Source organism: Castor canadensis, chromosome 1 (genome assembly GCF_047511655.1).
Source record: "Castor canadensis chromosome 1, mCasCan1.hap1v2, whole genome shotgun sequence".
NCBI classification, from domain to species: domain Eukaryota; kingdom Metazoa; phylum Chordata; class Mammalia; order Rodentia; family Castoridae; genus Castor; species Castor canadensis.
Genome location: NC_133386.1, coordinates 139,136,028 through 139,152,546, shown reverse-complemented (window position 1 = coordinate 139,152,546; position 16,519 = coordinate 139,136,028). Strand labels below are relative to the sequence as shown.

At 42.4% G+C, this 16,519-nt stretch overlaps 1 pseudogene; it reads right to left on the bottom strand.

Moving 5' to 3' along the window:
- Positions 1–13,469: 13,469 nt before the first annotated feature.
- LOC109686547 (cyclic nucleotide-gated channel alpha-1-like) lies at positions 13,470–14,218 on the bottom strand (annotated as a pseudogene).
- Positions 14,219–16,519: the final 2,301 nt, after the last annotated feature.

Below are 16,519 nucleotides of genomic sequence, written 5' to 3'. Positions count from 1 at the left end.
ATGCAAATTCCATGGGGCAACTCTCCCCAGTGAAGGACAGGAGTCAAAGGGTAAAAGTGTCTCCCTTTGCTCCCCGGGCAGGTAGATCTGAGACTCGTTTCAGACAGCCATTGCTGTGCCCAGTGGCAGTGGTCCAGGCTGTGGTAAACTTTGTGTTGACTTCACTCCTTCCCTGTTCCATCCTCCTGGTCCTGCTCTTCTGCTTAAGGTCACTTCCCAAATACATTGTCTGATTGCAAGTCCCTGTCCATATTAAATTCACACTCACCTGTGATAGTACCAAGCAATATGCTTAAATTAAAAATGCAATGGATATTCACAAGCATCTTACAAAGCAACATTTGTGCTACATCAATTTTACCCTCTTAATTTGAAGGGTTCAAACACCAAATGGTTTTATACGTAGAAAAAAAACTGCATAGGTCAAAAACCTGCTAGAAGACTGTGTGATTTCCACATACTTTATTTTTTTTTTGGATTTTAATTTTTTAAAGCCTCTAGATAAATAGTAATAACTTATGAACTCAAAATTTCATTGTTTACAACTCATAACCATTTATAGATTTTAGAAAATATACTAAGCTAATGTTAAACACCAATCATTGCTGATTTTAAGGGCTTCTAAGAGAAATATGGTAACAAAACATTGTCTACTTTAAGTGAAATAATGGTAAATGTCATAATTTGCAATATTACATAAGAGCCAGTAATACAAGAACCAGTTTATAAAATACTTATTCTTTAAAATAATTCAACTAGTTGAAGGCTCAAGCTTACATTTATATACTCTTACACACTAGTGCAAGTAACAGTAATCAGGAAATTCAGACATTTCACTGCATTTAATTTTTTTAAGAATTAAAAAATTAAGTTCAAAGTCTTTCAGGAGCTAAAATAACCCACTTACATTTTTATTTCCCACTGTGGTAAAATCTTTTAACTAAAATTCATGTTGCAATTTTATCAAAATGTTTGTCCTGACAATATTAAACTCTCATGTACTAGCGTTTAATTTCTTTGTGTTTATTTTTCCATTTTATATCTATTTTGTTGAGAATTCTGCCTATTAAGCCCCAAATGATAAAGACACATGGGTGCAAAATTCCTGGGGAATGATTAAGGCAGAGCTCCATCTGATGAAGGCTGTACACAGGCAAGAATTGATGGTTTCCTCTCTCTGCCTTTCCCTTTCCTCCCAAAGCTCCAAAACACAGCAGAGCAAAACAGCAGCTAATTTCAAAGCAAATCTGCTCCTCCCAGGCCACGCTTGCTGTGAGGGCTTCCATTACACATGCTTTAAATGAATCCCTCAACTGGGAAGGATTACAGGAAGTATGTAACACGCTGCAACACGCTCCTTGTCCTCAGCCCGGGCATTCTCAGGGCACACGGACTTAGGATTCTGGTAAGATTCTTGGCCCAACAAAGCCAACATGCAGGGGGCAGTAGTGCCCAAAGCTGGGAACAAGAGTGGCTTGGGTCAAAGCAACAGTCACTCCAGGTAGGCCTCCCACAGAGCCGGGCAGCCAAAGTTCTATGTCTGTGCCATAGGGAAAGCTGAGTTAATTAAAATACCAGATGCCAGCTCAGCAGAAGCCGACATTTCTCTCTTAGAATTGAAACAATTCACTTGTTCCAAATATTTCATTAGAAAATGATAAAATGAGAAACATTCAGGGATGTACTTGCTGAAGTGGTTGTGTGCAGGGATTGTGTGCAGAAACAACTTCCACTCACACAGCCATTTTCATAGACAGAACAGAAGATCCTGGTGTTCTTTTGAAGCAGGAGAGTGAAGCACCCAGCCCTTGTCCAGGGATTTGCATACTTAGGAGCAACTCCAGGATGTACAGGCCCAGGGTTTGCACTTGAAATTTCAGTCTTCAGTATCCATGTTCAGCCACCAGGGGCTGCGATAAGCATTTAACCCTGACCTTTCTGAACACCCAGGTTCAATGTGCATCTGAACTTCACCTTGTTTTCCTTGACTTGTGAAAGAGCTGGGTCATCTAGATAAAATAAAGGAAAAGCCCCTTTGAGCACCGTCAGTGTTGTGTGTACATACTGTCATCTACCCATAGATTCTCCAAAGAATTAAACAAAGGCCAAATTGCTTTAGAAAAAGAGAACTCTGCAGAGGAAAGGAGGGAACGTGGAAGTTCCCAGCAGGAGAACAAAGGAAGGCTGTGCTGAATCTCTTCGTACATAGTAATTTATAAAGGCGGGGTGGAGGTTTCATTACCAGAGCAGCAAAAGAAATCCCACAATCCACAGGCTGCGAGGAAGCACACAGGCCACTTGGCAGCCTGGCTCAAGGGCTTCCGAATACTTATTTTACCGAGTACAGTTGACCCCATGTATCTGTGGGTTCCACATTTGTGGATTCAGCTAACAGCAGATTGAAAATATCTGGAAAAAAAGAAAAGAAGAAAAGAGGAGAAGGAAAGCATGTCAGGGAGGCATATACACACAAAAGAAAATATGGGGTGGAGAAATTGTCTCTGTATTTCACACACATAGACTTTGTTTTCTTGTCACCATCCCCTAAGCAATGCAGAATAACAGCTATTTTTATAATGGTTGCATTACATTAGGTATTCTAAGCCATCTAGAGATGATTTAAAGTACACAGGAGGATGTGCACAGGTTATATGCAAATGCTGTGTCATTTTATGTGAGGGACTTGAGCATCTGTGAATTTTGATGTCCAAGATGGACCCTGGAGCCCATCCCCCACAGTCAGTGAGAGACAACTGCAATAGAATTCTTCAGCCCTTGATTAGAAGGTAGTACTGAAGGATTTCTAAATATCTTTATAACTACCAATTTTCACCTGATGTGAATTTGCATATACTGGGCCTGATCTGCATATTTATTTTTTAACTCAGCAGGAACCTTGATGTCATTAAATCAACACTAGATTTTTTTCCCTTCTCTATCCAAAAACATTTTGGAGGGCTTACATTTGAAAGCAAGAATAGTGTTTAAATTTGTATTAACAACATAGTTTATTTTTCAAGGTTATTTACACATACAATATTTTGTTTTCTTCTTATAAGAATGTGAAATTTACCTTTTTACTCAAAGGTTTTCACTCAATTTAGTAGCTTCATCTTTTTGCACTTGAAAGTTACTTTTTCTAAGTAGAGAACTGGTAAAATGAATCATCTTTTTGAAGACTAATTTCTTGAATCTATTGAAGTATATTAGCATAAATTACATTGAGTCCCTTTATCTTAGAATTATATAATCTCTCAGTGATCTCTTGAAACCAATAAAAATAGAAAATCCACAGAAGTTGACAGACATTATAGAAGTATTTTCTACAAACCTACAAAGGAAGCCTAATTAATTCTAAAGTATCTTTGGTACCAAGCCATTTTTTTTTTTTTTTTTTTTGGCAGCACGGGGGTTGAACTCAAGGCTTCATACTTGCTAGGCAGACACTGTTATGACTTGAGCCACTCCACCAGTCTTCAAACCCATTTCTTTATCATCCATGATATATCCAGACCAGTCTTCCAGAAACAAGCTAGGTGAAATAACCATAATAGGTTATTCCAGAATCTCCTTGGATTTCTCACTCCCAATCCTTCAGTTCATACCAATTCAAGCCCAGTGGAGCTGGGCTTTTACAGGGCGACAATTTCTCACTCAAAGAACAGAAATCATTACATTATTGGACAATCTGAAGATTAAGCTGTAGCATTTCCCCGCCCCCCCACACCCAGGAAAAGAAAGAGATCTTGCATACATTTAGAAAAATAGTCACAAAGAACTTCAGAGAATCAGCACACATACACATATATCCTCTAGGGGGTGTGAGTTCCCTGTTTTTGGTGAAAAACATCACTGGTCCAACGTTTTGCCTCCTGGAGCCTCTAGGAAAAATTGACTTAGCTGCACGTTAATTCAAACAGAAAGAAAACACTAGAGCTTCAAATCAGATAAAATTTTAATCCAAAACTAAGTATTCATCCCAAAAGACAGAGGCATAAACTTCTTTCAGTCTGCTGAGACTACTGGTGGGCTCACAGATAAGACTCTACCTGTGCACTCTGGACTCACACCGAGAATCACTGGCAAAGCCCTAAAATAGTTATCCATGACAACAAGAAGCAGCACCTGCGGTTTTTCATCTCCCCATGCTGTGCAGATGATCATAGCCACCTACTCGTGACACCCTTGTTTTGAGCTGGTTAGAAACAGAGCTCAGGACAGGCAGGTGCTCTGTTGAGGCGCAAATGGATTATCTGACACACTGCCTGGGTTCCCTTTCAAAAAGACAAGGAGTTGCCTTAAGGGGACTTATTTGGGACATGATTTCAGAATGCAAGAGTGAGGGACTGCTGGGGTGACCAACTGACCCTGTTTGCTGGGGACTGAGGGGTTTCTTAAGATGTGAGACTTTCAGTGCTAAAACTGGGATGAGTTGTTCACTGCAGGAACTGGGTTGCTGGACCCAGAGAAAGAGGAAAAGCCAGGGCAAGACTGGGCTCCTGACATGGTGTGATCTCACAGCAGAGTGCACCTCCAAATTATTCAGGGGCAGGATGGAAGTGAGGAGATTGGTCCAATGCTTCCCATCCTTTTTAGTCGAGTGTTGCCTCTTGGGATATTAATTCCTCCCACATTCAGGGCTCATGTGCATGAGTGCCTGAGAACTTCCACCAGCTTCAGAGAAGCCCCAGGTAGAAAGAGGGCAGCCCTGTGGTTCCACTTTTGCAAACCTGGTTGTCCTAGCAATGGCTGCAGTCAGAATTGGACAGACAGAGTGGGAAGTGTCCCATGAATGAAGGTTGAGCTTACTGGCCTTTGGTTGGGTCATATTTGAGCTTAACAAAGGGATCCCTTTTCCAATTAGCTTATTAATTTAAATGAGATAAAGCCCTCAAATTCTTTGTTTTAAATAAGAAATCCAGCAAAGGAGTTGGATGATCCATGCCATGCCAATGACCTGGCTAAAAAGAGGAAGCTTGCAGGCATTTGTACCTCTCCCAAAAACTGAGGCATCAATTTAAATGTCATCACCAGTGTAAAACATTGTTAAGTGAGACAACCACCCAAGTTGAAGATGTTTTAGAGATTAACAAGCCTTACTATCTCGAGACATATCAACAACCTGGTTATGTCCCCGCAACCTGTGTGGTATGCCGCGTGAACCTGACTAAGGGCGGCAGGGAATGAGAAATAAGACACACACAGACATAAAGACAGAAAACAGAAAAGCTGGGGACGGGAGGGCTGCACGTTGCTGATGGGAAACGTGAAGGCCTACCTAAGCCAGAGTGTTTATTTTATTAGGTCAGTACAGGGAAAAACCCCAGGTAAAAATCAAGCTTTAACAATTCTTGATGCAACGTGAAAGGAATGAGGTTTGGTGGGCTAATTTTCCTAAGGCTAATGAAGCTTAATTACTACACATCAGTTCTGGAATCATCAAGGCACACAGGACACCTTATTTAAGGTACTGATTAATCTGGCATCAGGGAGTCTCCTAACAGTTCTGGTACTTTATCTAGTTTTGCATCAGGGGGCTGGTATGCAGACACAGCAGGTTGTATTCTTCAAGGAGATGTGAGAACAAAAGTCAAGACACCAGGTACTGGGGAAATTGTGGTAGAAGAGGCTGTGCAAACTCATACCATGGACAGGTTGTACAAACTTCATTATCTCCCAGTCCAGAGTTCATGCCTGGTCCCCAACAGTTATGTCTTGCAAAACTTCTTTTTGGAAATTACATTTGCAAGGATAATTTATGTGTATTATTTATTTCCATAGTTCTTTTAAACCTTTTATTATGGAAAATTTTAGAAATAAACAAAAATCGACAAGTATAATGAAACATCTGTTTAAACTTTTTATTATGGAAGAAATTTTTTATTATGGAAAATTTTAGAAGTAAACAAAAGTAGATAGTAGAGAGAATAGCCTAATGAGTCCTCCTTCTACCATGAACAGCCATCAACTTTTGCCCATTCTTTTTCCATCTCCATCTTCTATCAGTTAAGAAGGCATACAGAAAGCAATAGAAAGTTTGTTTATATTATCTTAAACAAATAAAAGCACTATCAATCTCAGCTAACATAATATCTAGAGATATGCAGTCCAGTGCTACTGTAGAATTGAATAATGTCTTCAGAAACTCAGTTCCTCTAGTGCTCTATTTTTCTATCTTTAGAATGTGATTGCAAGATGGCTGCTAAGTAATCTCCAGAAACCACATCCTTGTTCCAATAAGAAAGAATGCAGAGGACCAAATGATATCCCAACTGCCTCGGATTTCCTTTGAAAGTCTTTTCCTGGGGCTCCACCCGCAAACTTTCACTTATATCTCTTTGGCTGGGACAGGGTCTTCTGGTCCCTATCTGTTACAAAGGAGTGTGGGAGCAAGTGATTTTAGCCAGACACAGCTTCCCTGGATTCAATCATGGTTCTGTTAGGAAGAAGAGGTCTTTATCCTTTTGCTCCTGTTTTTCTTTCTGCCTCAAAAACCTCCCTGCTTTAACCACTCAGGTTATTCCTTTATTCAACAAATATTTATTTAACATTCACTTCCTGCCAGTTCCAAGGTCAGGTCCTGACTCTCAAAAGAGAAACAAGAGGTAGTTTTTGCCTTTGAAGAGATCCTAATCTAACCTATAGCTGGAAGCCAATACATAATATCTAAATGTGATAAATCCACAGTCACAAAAACACATTATTTAAAGATGGTAAAGTAGCCCTCCAAGACATAAAACCAGAACTGTTCAAAGGGGCTGGTTGCCCTTGGAGACTAGACTGCAGGCAGGAGGGGTAGATATGGGGACTTGTGATATATTCTCTTCTCTACTGCTTGTTGCTTTTTTTTTTTTTTCCTTTTTTAACCCTGTGCCTACATAATTTTGACAAAATATCTTTTAAATTCTGAAAAGTAATGGTATAAGGCGTTGCATAAAAAGAATTGTTGCCATTTTGGGTTATGTTTTCACAATATATTCTTGGCGTTTCTGTGTTACAGATTGCTGATACAAACTAGAGAGTTTAAATGGAGTGACATGCATAAACCACTAAGCCCATTGCAGACACTCAGTACACATTAATGAGAAACAAATTAATCACCCAGCATTTGTCCAGATTCCAAGCCCTTCCCTAGGGCTGCCACAGAGAAGTGCAGCCCTCGGTGACATTCCTCCAGGTCTTCTGCAAACACAGTGTGCAAGGAGCAGCCTTGTGCCAAGTCACTCTGGGTTTTTGGCAGTGTGTATTTGGGATAGATTCCTACAAATGGGTCAATACATTTGTAATTTTGCTAACTGTTGCCATTTTCCCCTTCCACAGGGAGTGCATCATTTTCCACTTCCCCCAGCAATGAGGAAGCATGTGTTTCCCTCACAGACTCGCCAAGACAAATCAGTGCCCAGCCATGGAATATGTGCTCATCTGATGGGTGAACATAACTCTTTTCTTTATTTTTAATTGTATTTATTACTTTTTATTGTGCTAAGGGCCTTGCTTACACTAGGCAAACACTCTACCACTGAGCTGCATCCCCGGAACCAGGATCAGTCTTTCACTGCTTGCCCTTCAACCCCTGGTTGCCTTGCCCTTGTCAGGCCATGGATGCCGCAATGGCCCCTTCTTGTCATTAAGAGCATAGAAGCACCAGGTGCCCACTTTCTCCTTTCTGCCCTTAGGAAATGTCAGCAACTTCCTTATGAAAATCAGAGTTGCTTATCCCCAGCCAGCAGAGTAAATCCATCATTGCCTCTGAATGACTGGCCTAGAGATACAAAAGCATCCACAAAGAGACAGTACTCAGATCAAGCAGGACCCTTCTATGTCCCTTAGTGGAAGAACTCCCCTCTTCTGAGAACGAGGACCTCTCCATGCATCAGAGCCTAAATTTGTAGGAAAACAAAGCAATGCTTCTGCAAGTGGGTTGCTGGACTTAATGGTAAGAGTAATTAGTCCTTTGACCTTTTGGTTCCTGGACCTCTGTATTCTAACTAATGGAGCCATTGGTTCAGTACATATCACACATCCTCCAGGACAGTGGGACAGCACCTTGACCCCCACAAAGTGTCATTCCAAGTCTAGCCTTTCAGGCCCAGTAATTCCAGGTGACATTCTATAGTAGGACCAGTGGATCCTGCCAGAATGTCACACCTTCTTCACCATAAAATGAGTCCCTAGGCTAAGGCAGTATGAGGTAAGATTCTGATCCAGGAAGCCAGGTTAGAAGGGGTCTGATGTAGTCAGCTCATTTGCTTTTTCTCCAGGGATGAAGCTGCATGGGGACTCTGTTGTTGGCACATTGGCTAATTATATTGGCCTTGGTAGGTGTGTGCTATGCTGTTGGGCCAGTGCATAGCCTACATTCCGGCCACTGTGACTCATGGGCCTATTGCTCAAGCACTAGAGTGGCTAGGGACAGGGGCTGGCTGACTTCCACAGAAAAGTCCTTCCGTCCACCAAGCCATTGAGCACTTCCTCCAAGGTGGATGCTTGCCATTGAACATGGTCACTCAGTGAACACACAGTTCATTCATTCATATACCTCTTCCCCTGTCTTCCAACCAGGTGTCTTTCAAGCCTTTTAACCACTGCTCATGCATAGAAGCCCATCTCTAGCTTATGTCACTTCTCACTTCATGAGAACCTTACAACCAAATGTCCTGCTGTTTTCCCAGTAGGGAGGTTTCCCTTCTATCCTGCCTGGTGCTATAGTATAACCACAGTTTATTTTCCACTAGCATCAACCTATAGGGGAGCTCACTCATAAATGAGCCTGGCCTAGATATCCTCTCCCTCCATTCTTTGGTCATAGGGAAGACCAAAAGCATGAGCTCTAGGAGAGGCATCAGTGCAAGAGATTACACAGAAGGGGCTCTGAGTCACTGCTTGTGTGACTCATTTATGCCTCAGGTCTGGATGTGCCATTTCCATTATGTGATAGATTGCTACTGGGCCTGCCCAACCTTATCATGACTTCATGGCTGTAGCAATACCCAGCTCGTGATAGGCAGCTCCAGTCTCATAATTATTTAGTGTCCGCCCCACGCTCAGTCTCTGCAAGGGCCCAGCAGCACATCAGAAACCACTCCGAATGCATAGTTAGTTCTCTGATGCAGAAGACATAGCTTAGCTGGAGGTCTGTGCCATGCATCTCCTATCGGGGCTTACTAGACACCCCACTCAGCATCCTGATCTCCATGGATGCCTCTAACACCAGCAGAGTGGCCAAGTAGCTTACCCTGCAGCCTGGTCCTTAGGCAAAGAGAGTCCTCTATCCCTCTGGGCTTTTCTCCCACCCTCTGTCACATGTGTGTCTTATTAGGACATTCAGAATAATTCCATATTCCTGTCTACCAGGTCCAGTTGCCATGATGTCATCAATGCAATGGACCAGAGTAGTCTTCTGCAGAAAGCCAAGATCATCAAGGCCTTGGCAGAATATATTGTGACAGAGAGCAGGAAAGTTATCAAGATCTTAGGGCACAACTCTGAGCAAATACTACTACTCTTCTCAGCTGTGTGAACTGCTCTTGCTTCTCCTTACCAATGTGAATTAAAAAACAGAGATAAAGCCAAGAGCCTGAGGCAGAGCTGATCTTATCCAATTCTTCATCTGGCGTAAGAGCTGCCCTTCAGGCCACCCCCTTGGATCATGGGGTTACTACATTATCCAACATAATCCAAATGGTCTTTGCAGACACAAATTAAGTGCGGAATATAATGGGGACATCCTTTATAGCTGACATTAATTTTTTGAGCCCAAATTTGCAACCTGTAGAATCAGGAACTAAATAAATGATTTTAGTTTTAAGCTACTGTTTGCCATGTAGTAAACATGGCATGGTTGCCATGTAGTAAAAGCTGCATTAGATGTAAAGGTTGGGCATACAGAAGAGAGAACTTAGCAAGGAATGCAGATTTAGGAGTCCAACAGTGGTAACTTAGGCAAGGGAGTGGATGAGGCTGCCCCAGAAAATCATAAAGTAATAACATCTTGAGGCCCCCAAACTCAATGTTTCTAAACTGTATTCAGTGATTCCTATCTTAGAAAATGACATCACCACGTACACCAGCACCCAAGCTGGGGACCTGAGCCTTTCCCAGCACACATCACGCTTGTGGTGGTCTGGCCCTGCCAGCCTCATCTCTCTCCTTCAGGTACCCTGCACTCTAGCAAAGTGGAGCTTTCCTTCCCTCCTTCCTTCCTTCTCTTTTCTTTTGAGACACTGTCTCAGTATATAGAGCTGGCCTCAAACTCACAATTCTCTTGCCTTAGCCTCACAAATGCTGGAATTACAGGCATGCACCACCACACCTGGGAAAGATGGAACTTTCTGATACTCCCCATGCTCTCTTTCTATCATCACACAATTGCTCATACACCTTCTTCTATGTACCTTTCCAGCCCCTTCTACATACTTTTATTTTTTTGCAGTCCTGGGGCTTGAACTCAAGGCCTTCACCTTGAGCTACTCCACCAGCCCTATTTTTGTGAAGGGTTTTTGAAGACAGGGTCCCGTGAACTATTGCCTTAGCTGGCTTCAAATCGCAATCCTCCTGATCTGTCTCCTGAGTAGCCAGGATTACAGGCATGAACCACCAGCACCCGGCTCCCTTCTACATACTTTTAACTGCTATTTCAATCTCATATGTTACTCCTTCCGAGCAGTCTTCTCTGCCACTCCCACCAAAGAGTGAGCTTCTCCTCTTTCCACACTTTTCTGTGTTCACCCCATCATAGCACACAGCCTTGAGATGCTTGCCCCACCTTTGTCAGCCCTTCACTCCTGGCCACCAGACTGTGGGGTCCAGAAGGACGTGGACTATGCCCTTTGTATCTGTAGCCATCTTGTGTCTCCTTGGGAACAAATAATTCTAACCTGGTTCCATCTCCTATGTGAGATGGGAAATTTCAGAATAGCCAGTTGGAGTTAAAGGCAAGTCTTTCCATTTTTTAATCTCTCCCTTGTATAGAGTGTCTAATAGTCACTACTGCTGGATTAACACAACACACATTCTGTCATTCAAGACCACCTTTGTTCCCTTTGAGTATAGAGGCCAGAAAACCTAAATGTTTGGTTTCCCACTCTCTTGTGTTTAGGTATAGCCACAAGACAAAGTATGGCCAACAAGGTAAAGCAGAGTTTGTTAATTGCTTCTGGAAAAACTTTTGCTTTTCTGCTTTTTTGATCAAAAGGACACTTGGGCTACCTTCCCCTTTCTCTCATCTGTCTGCCTAGAATACAGCTACAAAGCCTGAAACTTCCTCAACTTTTTTATTGAAACAGAGTCTCACTATTTAGCTCTCAAACTTATGATCCTCCTCTTTCCTGGGATTACAAGTATGTGTCACCATGTTGGGCTCTTCCTCAGCCATCTTGTACCATGAGGCAATGAGCCAACACAGTGAGGATACGCAGAGCAGAAAGCCACATGAGTCTGAGCCTTGGATGACATCTTGATGGCCCGCCTCCACACCTCTCCTAACATGAGATAATTAAGTGTCCTGATTGTTGAAGTCACTGCTTGTTGGGTCACTCGTGGCAGAAAGCATTCCCAACTGAGTCAGAAAACACAGGACTGCAGTAACTAACTGCCAAGTAGAGGTTATGCTGGAACCTGAATTAAGATAAATCTCTCTGTGTACAGATACAAGGAGGCTGCTTAGTTGGATCCTCTCAGCTCCCGCTGCTGTGGAGAAGACTTGGAAGCAAGAGACACAGCTTCTCTTCAGGTGCTCATAGTTGGGTGGGAGGTGACCTAATGAAAGAGCATAGGAGCAGCAGGCAGAGGTTACACCTCAGAGGGTTGTGCAAACGGGAAATGCGTTTCCTGGAGGACGGGGGCTTGAACAGGCTTCAGAAGATGACTAGGATGGATTTGAAAGGTTTTCCAGATGCCCCTCACACACACACACATACCTATAGACGTCTTCTCAGGTCTCAATAGCTAGTAGGGTGGCTACCAGTTTGCCCAGGACTGAGGGGTTCCAGGGCCACAGCACAGTTAGTACTAAACCAGGACAGTCCTGGCAAGCTTGGACACAGTGGTAACTGGGAGGAGTGGACCATGTGACTGCTTAAACCAGTCATTCCACAGAGAGTAGTAGTAGTAATCAGGATTGGGTTAGACTAATCAGGATTTACACCCTAGAGGCTAGAGAGGAGGTGAGCTTTCCTGAATACGGAACCATGAACACTCAAACCTACTTTCCTATAATGAGGAAGAGAGGAAAAGGCTGTTGAGTATGCAATCAGCATAAATGAAATATAATCATTCTCTCCTCAAGCTGTTGTTGTGAAGATTAGATAAAATGACACGACTTACATGAAGGACCAATAACAGCATCTTTTTTTTTCTTGGTGGTAATGGGATTTGAACTCAGGGCCTCACACTTGAGCCCCTCAGCCAACCCAAATAGCATCTTACCATGTTCAAAGCTGTGTGTTTAAAAGCATTAAAGGTATTACATGTGTTATGTCACACATCTGTAAAACATCTTAAGGAAGAGAGATGTAAATTCCGTTTTACAGATGTTCCTGAGACCTAAAGAAGTTAAGTGATTTACCCAAGGTCATACAGACAGTTAGTAATAGAACCAGGTGTCAAAGTCAGCTGTATCTGACAGCATGTCTCTTTCATATACATACAAATATAAAGTTTTGTTTTATTGAATTCTAATCTGTTAAAATATGATGTTCACGTTACTTCCCAATCATTCTGAAGTCATTTTGTTTCTCAACAATGCAAATTGCATGAACATGAGAGATTCTTGATCAGTTTTATAAAGATTATTGCATAAAAGGAGAGTGGGTGAAAAAAATCAGAAGACACAGATGGCGACATGTTAATCAGTCTCTATCTTGGCATATTACCCATTATAAAAAGTTCCAAGATACAATGATTCTTTTTTCTTGTTATTAATGTGATTTGTTTGTTTGTTTGTTTCTTCAAATAGGGTCTGGCTATGTAGCACAGGCTGACCTTGAACTCACGAGCCTCCTGATTCAGCTTCCTGAGTGCTGGGATTATAGGCATGAACTACCACATCTGACTACAATGATTCTTTTTGGGGGGGGCAGGGAGAACTGGAGTTTGAACTCAGGGCTTTGCACTTGCAAAGTGCAGGAGCTCTACTGCTTGAGCCACACCTCCAGTCCATTTTGCTCTGGTTATTTTGGAGATGGGGGGTCTCCCGAACTATTTGCAGGGCTGGCCTTGAACCATGATCCTCCTGATCTCTGCCTCCCAGTAGCTAGGATTACAGGTGTGAGCCACCAGCGCCCACATACAGTGATTCTTTATATAGTACTTCACAGAGCATATGGGCTTTGTGCCATACATAAAAGCATATTTTTCTCATGGAAAATGTTCCTGGCTGAGTCTTCTTCCAAACTGCAGTTGCCTTTAGTCACATGATCAAAGAATGCTTGCCAGTGACCAGCTTATCAGTCCCATGTAGAGATTGTGGGCTACCTTCTACTCCAGATCAATCCTTCAGGAGCTAAACATTCGGTGGCAATTAGCAATTTCAGAGCCCTGGTTAATCTGTGCTTTGGTGTCTGCTGCACTGACTGTTACTTACACAGGATCTGGACAAGCCTTGTCTGCAGGAGGTCTACTGAACCTCCATTGGAAGGACCTTCTCCTCTAGACCTGTATCTATATGTGCAGAATTTACATCCAGTAGACCATCTCTCCCGAGATCTGCTTCCCTTGCTCTTCCAGCACAGCTTCCACGAAGTCATCTTTAATAAGCAGAGCAATACTTTTAATATTGACCTTTTTTTGACGGCCAGTTTTTCTGCCTTTAACGCTAAGAATGCTGATCTCTCCAAAGTAGCTGCCCTCACTCAAACCCATTATTTGCTACCCCAGCAAGTTTGCCTTTTCTGATGATGTACATCTGTCATCCAGTATCCCCTGCCTTTCAAATGTAATCTCCAGGATCATAGACTTGGGCCCCATCTCCATCATTAAACCACTTCACAGTCAGCAAAAATGAGCACTTTTGTTAATGTGTTTAAAGGAACATTGATAGCAATTTCTGCTCATAGCTTACCAAGTAGATGCTTCTTCTAAAAAGACTTCTTTCTCATCAACTGTTTTTTTGTTGGTTCACAGGTAGTTGAACCACTTAATAACTCTCTTCTTTCTTTGCTTATATTTCAAAAAAACTCATATATTAGCCAATCATGGTAGAGCATACCGGTAATCCCATCACTCCAGAAGCTGAGGCAGGAGAATAGTGAGTTCAAGGCCATCTTCAGCTACATAGAGAGACCTGTCGCAAAACAAGTATCCAAAGTTAGTTAGATTAAAACATTATTCACTAGCTGGGCATGTGCATATGTCTGTAATTCCAGCCCTCAGGAGGCTGAGGCAGGAGGATAATGAGTTTGAGACCAGCCTGGGCTGTATAGTGAGACACAACAAACATTTAAAAATTACATTTTGCTCAGTAGCATCATTTCTTGTTTAAAATTCTGCTCTGACTACCTTCATATTAGAAGCCATAAAACCAGTGTTACCAATAATAATAGTGAATTTAATGCTCAATAAAGAAACCAGCCACCACCAAGACATACCCAGAGTCCCTCACAGAAAGTGCTGTTTTACCACTGGTAGAGTAGACCAGTAAAGGCAATATGCATATTTTCTAGCCTAATGGCCATCAGGATTTTTAAACATCAGGATAGAGTAGCACACACATGCATTCCAGTGGATAATGATAATATATACAAAGTTAGAAATCCTGAAGATGTCTGAATAGTTAGTCCTTTTTTTCTGTACTCTGTAAGAACTCAAACATACGAGAAAGCCTTACATCCTATTTGATCTCATTTCTCATTACAACCCAGATTAAAATACAGCAGATCAGTCAGTCCTACTGATAAAACATCAAGTTGAAATTGCAAGTCGAATTTATGTTTCTCTGTGACTTCACAAGTAGTCCTTATTCCAGGTAACTTGTCCTGTTTGTACAAATGCCATAGTGCAAACAAATACACAGAGAGGATACACTACATCTGATAAGTCTTTACAAATGAGCCAGTATTCTAGGTAATTAGACTGGAGTCAATCAAAATAGGCTCTTGCAATCACCACAGTCCAGTTGTGCGTTAACAGATGATACTCTGTAAGCTTGGCGGAGTGCCAGGCATGAAAGCATATTTTTTAATTAACTCTGAACTTCTCCAATGCCTAGCCAGAAAGAGCATGGACTATACTTTCAATAAATATAGGTTGAACTAATTAGTTCATTCACTAGTTAACTAATTACTGTTGTATGTGTTCTGTGAGCTCCCACAGGGAAGGACCCCAGCCTTCATTCTTCTGTACTGTCACTGCCAACGCCAGTCCCCCTCCACCCCTGCAGTGGCTAGTGACCACTCTCTGAGTGACAGATGACTGCTGTTGATGGAGATAGGTGTGCTTGTGAGAAGCCATCTGTAAGGGAATGAGGCAAGCAGGGCAGGAGAGGGGGAAAGGCTGAGGGAAGATTTGGCCTCATGTAAGAGGGTCTGGAGCAGAAATCATTGCTGCACCATGAGATGAGAGGGCCAGGCATTGTGTGTAGATGGCCTTCGGTGAATGAATTTTTTTGCCCTCTGGGCCAAAGACACCCCAGTTGGAAAATGAAATGATGGTTCTCCTTCCTGTCCATCTATGCCTGTGACCTGAGGGACCCCCGCCCTTCTACACCCACTGTGTTAATTTGCGAGGGATGCTGTAATAAAATGGGTGACTTCATTGTCTCACATTCTGGAGACTGAATGTCTGAGGTCACAGTGTTGGGAGGGCCTTCCTCTCCCTAACATTCACAAGGAGATCTTTCCTTGCTTTCAGTGACTGTCAGACATCCTTGGCTTTCCAAGACTTGTATCTTAGTCTGCTTTGTGCTGCTGTAACAGAGTACCTGAAGTTTGTAATTTATAATGAACAAAAATTCTTTAACTTGACACTCTGGAGGCTGGGAGGACCAAGGTCAAGGGACTGGCATCTTGTGAGGGACTTTGTGCTGCATCATGCCATGACAAAAGGCAGAAGGACAAGAGAGCATGAGAGCAAGAGGGGACCACATCTTCTTTCCTTTGTTCTGTATTGTTTTTTGAGACAGGGTCTCATTATATATCACAGGACGGCCTTGATGGGGAGATTCTTCTGCCCCTGGCTCTGAGTGTTAGGATGATAGCTCTGTATCACCACACTCTGCACAAACTTGCTTCTGTCACAACATTCATGCAGTAATTGCCAACTCCCTCAATAATGACAATTAATTCACCTGGAAACCTAAGCATCTCCTAAAGGTCCCACTTCTCAGCACTGTTGTATTGGGAGGGAAGTTTTAACACATGGTCTTTAGGGGACACATCCAAACCATAGCTGCTTGTGGCAACATCACTCCCATCTCTACTTGTCTCTACCTGGCCATCTTGTGGGTCTCTGCGACCCTCTTCTTTGTCATTGGGTTCAGGGTTCACCCTAATCCAGTATGATCTTATCTTAATCTGACCACATC